A 6,409-nucleotide genomic window follows, 5' to 3' on the forward strand; every position below is an offset into this window, starting at 1 on the left:
GCCAGCAGGGCCCCCGGCTTTGTGAAGCGCCCACGCCCCGTCAGGTGGGAAACACCGTGTGTGGGCGAGGAGTCCCAGGCAGGACCAGCCCAGGAGGAGCCTGAATCCCCGAGTCACTCCCAGGAGCAGCGGAGGCCGCTCAGCAGGGCGACACGGGAAAGCGGGAGCCCTCCTCTCGTCAGGAGGCCATGGGTTGGGGGGCACCTTGTAGCACAGGGGCATCGCCCACTCTCACACACCTCCCTTTGCTGTTCCCTGCGAAGGCCAGTACTCCACCCCAGAGCAGTGGTTGGCAAACCGCGGCTCGCGAGCCACATGCGGCTCTTTGGCCCCTTGAGTGTGGCTCTTCCACAAAATACCACGTGCGGGCGCGCACGTACGGTGTGAAGTTGACTTAAAACTTTAAGTAAAGTTCATTAAGTTAATTTTAGGGAACGTTGTGGAGTGAAAGAAGATGTAGTGTCGAGGATGGAGAAAGGTGTGTTGAGATGGTTTGGACATAGAGAGAGGATGAACGGAAGGAGATAGACGAAACAAGTATACAAGACGAGTGTGGGTGGGAGAGTTGGAAGGGATTGACCTCAGCGAACATACCTCAATCAGATTGAGGACATTTTTAGCAAAGGCCAGCGTAGGAGCACCCTAATTAAGTTAATAACAATGTACCTACCTATATAGTTTAAGTTTAAAAAAATTGGCTCTCAAAAGAAATTTCAATCGTTGTACAGTTGATATTTGCCTCTGTTGACGAATGAGTTTGCTGACCACTGACCTAGAGCATCACTGCACCTGTGATGTGATTGAAACGTGACAAGTGGGCCGGGCAGCTTGCAACTCATCTGGGAAGGCTGTTTGGGGGGGAATCAAAAGGAGCAGAAACCAGCCTGGAGGGCCCCCTCCACCACCCCGCCAGTGAAGTGTGAGAAAACAGTGAGCACAGATAATTTCTCCCAGAAGTCTCCAGGGGAGGGTCACCCAGGGTCAAGAGAGATTTTTTTTAAAAAACAAAGATCTTGAGCTTGTTTTGACATTGATGGGAAGGACCCAGGTGTGGGGAGGGGAGGAGGTGAAAGTAGAGGACAGGGGTAGTTGATTGATGGTGGAAGGTCCCTGAGAAGGGGAGTGTGGATGAGCGCACAGGTGGAGGGGTCGCTGCAGGTGAGAGAGGGGGCCCATCCCCAGGTGTGGCTATGGATGTTTACCATAAGCCATGCCAGGTTCTTAGCGAGGTGGCCGGCACGTCGTACAAACTGTATAACCTATTGATGCAACTTCTTATACTTAAACCATTAACATGAGACCATTCTTACATTCCTGGGACAAAGTCTACTGGACGCGGATGAATCATTAACAGGCTCCTGAATTTGACCGGCGAGTATTTTATGTATTTAGAATTTCCATATCTGTGCTCAGAAGTGAGACAGGTCAATTGTTTCATTGTGAGGTTAGCTTGGATAGATTTTTGGTGACGGGATTGCTTTAAGCTTCATGAGATTATATGGGTCTCTTGGTCTTTTTCTGTGCTTTGGAAGCGTTATACATCTGTTCCTTAAATATTCTAAATAGCTCACCTATAAAACTGCTGGGCCTGCAACCTTCTTTTGAAAGTATTTTTATAGAAATGCCAATGTATTCTATAATTATTGAAGTTTTTGATAATTTACAGTTTTCCAGAAAATTCCAGATCATTGAGATTTTAAGAGCATTAGCATAATTATATATATATATATATTACTCTTTTTGTAATTATATCCTTTGTCGTGTAGCTTCTATTTTGTATGTTTTTATTTCATTAGAGTCACCAGATTTCTGAAGTGTATTTTTCAAATCAAGTCACACTTACTTGTCAGCTCTGTTTTTCGTAGAGCTGCGTTAAGTTTGGCTTTATCTATTTTATTTTATTGGGGTTGCTTTTTCCTCCTTTCCTAATTTATTGAATTGAATACTTAAATTATATGTGGTGTAGCTCTCTTTTTCTATACACAATGCATTTAATACTATGACTCTGCCTTGGAGAATGGCTTTATTCTTACCAGGTTTTTACTTTCATTACTTACCAAATATTCTGTGAATGTATTTTATTCCTTTATGTTCCAATCGCTAAGAATAATTTATTTTTAATTTAATTTTTTAAATCAGAAAACGTGATCTGAGAAATTCATGTTTTTGGGGCACACTAGGATGTTTATGGCTGAAGTCCATGGATGCTCGAAAATAAGGTGAATTCTTCACTTGTGTGTACAACTCTAGACATTTTATTGATATTATTACTCAGAGAGTCTTTGCCTTTTATTAGATTACTAGAGGCCTGGTGCACGAATTTGTGCTCAAGTGGGGTCCCTCGGCCTGGCCTGCGCCCTCTCACAATCCTGGACCCCTCGGAGGATCTCAGATTGCCAGTTTCGGCCCGATCCCTGCAGGCCAGGCCAAGGGACCCCACCGGTGCACAAACCCGTGCACCAAGCCTCTAGTATGCATATAAGATCTTTGGTTAATCTCTTCCCGCCCCCCTTCCCTCTGAGATTCATCAGTCTGTTTCATGTTTCCATGCCTGTGCACTGAGTGTCTGCCCCCTGGTGGTCAGTGTGTGTCATAGCTACTGGTCGAACGGTCAAACGGTTGAACGGTCGCTTAGGCTTTCATATATATAGATCTCACCCATATACAGTGGGTTCTCTCTGTCCTCTTATTTTACGCTTCCTGCTTCTCAGCTTGCTTATTATCCTTCGCTCCCATTTCCTGCTGTCTGTCTGAAGCACTGCTCTTTGGCCTGTTCTGGTGGAGAGAGGAAGGCACGTTTGGGGTGATGTATTTGTTGACTCCCTCGAGTGTGGCGATGGCTGAACAGGTGTGAATCTATGTCTAACGGATGAAATTGTACGCTGGAATATGTGCAGTTTGTTGTATGTCTATTATGCCTCAGAAATCTGTTTTTAAAAATGCCTGTCACACTGTTCGAAAGAATTTGAGTAGGGCCTCGGCTGCCCTCCCTAGCAGTGGCCCAGCTTTGTGTGAACATCACAGGTGTATGCATCTCCCTCTTTCTTACACAGCTCCTTCATCGAATATATCTTGGCGTGTATTTTTAGTTCTACTAGTGATCTCTGTGCAGAGCCGGCAAGGCCATGGGTGAGGCTGAGAGGGGGCGGTGAAGGATTTAGAAAAGACAGACAGGAGAATAAAGCTGGGCCTAGGTGGGACGCTGCTTCTCTGATGAAGGGACAGCACCATAGCCTACAAGCCGAGTCTTTATTTTATAGCCAGATTCCACGAGGCAAAGTAAGGCAGTGGTCAAGATGTTTACAATGTTCTCACGGGCTCTGAATCTACTCAGTTACATGCACCTGATCAAGGTTTGTTTACTTGCTGCTTCTCCCGCAGCCCATATATCACTTAGCCACGTGGGACCACAGGTTCAAGCTTACAAATATAGCCTTTGGCTGTAATTGTGCTGGGACTTGCACGTGGCTTTGCCACTCGAGGATCGTGGGCTTGAACCTGTCCAAACGCTGTAGCCGCTCTCCACAATCTCCTTTAAGATCATCAACTGCACACTGGGGCCTACATTTCCATACTTGCCAAAATCAAGAACCATATCATAAGGCCTGACCAATCACCACGTGTTTTTAGTAACTTGTCATGCTTTCCTGCCCCCGCCCCTACCCCCACCAGGTCTTTGTTATTTCAATTCAGGATTATAAATCCAGCCTTTTCCAATTTTTTAAATTTTATCAATCTTTTTCTTATGAACTTTGGGGTGTTCTGTTTCCCTGTTTATAGCAGCCTCTATGCCTCCACCTACCTCTCTGTCTGGCTCCCACGCTGCCCGCCAGCCCCTGTACGCTGCGACCTTCCCGCCTCGAGGTCTTCCTTTTGTTCCAGGAGGTAACATGAGCCATAATTTCCCTCGTCTTGCCTATCCAAGGAGACCTCCGTGCAGCCTTCACTCATGAACGACTCATGGCTGGTGGGTAACTCTTGGCCCACAAACGTGCCCCTCAAAATCCTGAAGAGACCCTTTATTTCCTCCTGATTGTCGTCCTCAGAGGAGGCCTCTGGAGCGAGCCCGTTTTCCCCCTCTTTTGGGGCCACCTGTTTTTAATACCCCTTTGCTCAGGGAAGAAAAAGTGGGAAACACAAAGAAAAATAACGGATCGCCTATAATCACCCCGAACACAGGTGAGATGTACCACTTGGGGGTCCACCTTTTTTGACCTGCTTTGTCCCTGCCAGAGACACAACCAGGCGCACAAGCCGAACTGAGGGCGAGACCTACAGATGAGGACGTGCAGGCAGCGTTCGGGGAACCCTTCTCAGCTACTTGGAAGAGCAGTGGCAAGTCCATCTGCTTCCCAATGCACTTGCTATTCGTAGGGCATCACCTGCCCCTTGAGCTCATGAAATTAAGCAAACATCTAAAGCAGCGGTTCTCAACCTGTGGGTCGCGACCCCTTTGGCGGTCGAACGACCCTTTCACAGGGGTCGCCTAAGACCATCCTGCCTATCAGATATTTACATTATGATTCACAACAGTACAAACATTACCGTTATGAAGTAGCAACGAAAATAATTTTATGGTTGGGTCACAACATGAGGAACTGTATGTAAAGGGCCAGAAGCTTGAGAACCACTGGTCTAAAGAATAACCTTGATTACTGACCTGTATGGGACGACCTCACGCCTCCCTGTTGAGGAAAAAGGGAATCTGTCCCTTCATGGGTGGTATCCGCGGCTGAAGTCGGAAACCAGGGTCTCTTGTCACCTCCTCCCCCGTGACCACCCTGGCGTGATGATCGGGGTGAAGTCCTGTCCTTGAGTCTCTCCCTCTCCTCTCCCGCTGCCCCTGCCCTAGATGAGGTCACCCCCTCTCTCACAGGGACCACTGCCTTGTCTCCTCCACTTTGCTCTTCTCCCTCTCACCCTGGGTACATCCCGTGCCCCCCGGCTCCTGGATGCTTCACCTGAGTCCTTAGGTCTTTCCACCTCCTGTGTTCTCCCTTCTTCCAGAACGTTCTTACCTTTCATGACCATCTCCTCCCCATTGCCTCCTCTCTGTAGCCCTAATTATCCCCAGAGCAAATTCCTCCATCCAGTTCAGTGTTATGTCTGCACCTAGGTCAAAGACCACCTCCTCCAGGAAGCCTTCTCTGACTTCCCCTAAACTCCCCAGCACCGTCTCTATCTTTCTCTGTAACACCTGCTACTTTGGAGGATGACTTTAAAAGGTGTTTCCCAGGGGCCAGTATAATTTACAAACCAAAGCTCCGTGTGAGCAACCTGTGTGCAACATATGTTCTTTGGGAGGGAAAATAAAATAGTTAATGAATCTGGAACTTTTCTGGAAATCTAGGATATGTGTTGCTAGATTGCTCTTCCCCCACTAAGAGAATGCATAGCAAAAAGGAGCCAGGCAGCCCTGCTGCCTACTTACTCCCTGGGCAAGCCACCTGCCCTTTGGGCCTCGAGTGTACAATGTGTGAAGTGAGAGAAATAATGTTGCTGTGGGTGGGCGTGTGCGGCTCCTGGTAGGAGAGCAAGGAGCGGGAGTTAACGTGGTTATAATAAATGAAAGTGGGCTTCGGAAATGACAGAATCTGTCACTGCTTGATAAGAAACCCCTTGTGGTTGGCTCGGTGGGTGCCTCCTCCCCGAGTCCCTCCGTCCCCAATGTCCCCGACATGGGAGACTCCCCACGGCCTGAGAATTCCTGTTGTCACCATGTAGCCATCTCTCCTCCCCGGGAGACAGATGGGATTAACAGATTGTAACTATTGTCTCTTGTTCTTCAGCAAGGTACACCAGGATCTGCGTGTCCCCTCGGGCCGCCGCGGGAAGGGAACGTGCGAGGTCCGCAAATACCCGCCGAGTTCTGCTTTGTTTAGAAACCAAGCTTGCTTGGGGTATCAGTGCTCAACCACATGTGCCTGGGAACCCAAAATAACGGTGACTCAGGCGCAAGAGAAATCTATTTCTCCTTCACATTAAAGAAACCCCGGCATAGGAAATACAGGACTGGTGTGGGGGACACAGGGACATCAGGAACCTGGGCCCATCCTAGCTTATTGCTGCCCCATGGGACCCTCACAACCTAAGACGGCTGCTGGAGTTCCAGCCATCACACCCATGCTCCAGGCAGCAGGACACAGGAAGGATTAAAGAAGGGTGTGCAGCCCTGGTTGGTGTTGCTCAGTGGTTAGAGAATCGGCCCTCACACCAAAGGGTTGCCAGTTCGATTCCCGATCAAGGGAATGTAACTGGGTTGCAGGTTCAATCCCGGGTTGGGGCATGTGCAGGAGGCAACCAATCGATGTCCCTCTCTCACATGGATGTCTCTCTCCTCCTCCTCCTCCTCCGCCTCCTCCTCCTCCTCCTCCTCCTCCTTCCCCTCCTCCTCCTCCTCTTTCTCCCC

Source organism: Myotis nattereri, assembly GCF_964212035.1.
Source record: "Myotis nattereri genome assembly, chromosome: 1".
NCBI lineage: Eukaryota > Metazoa > Chordata > Mammalia > Chiroptera > Vespertilionidae > Myotis > Myotis nattereri.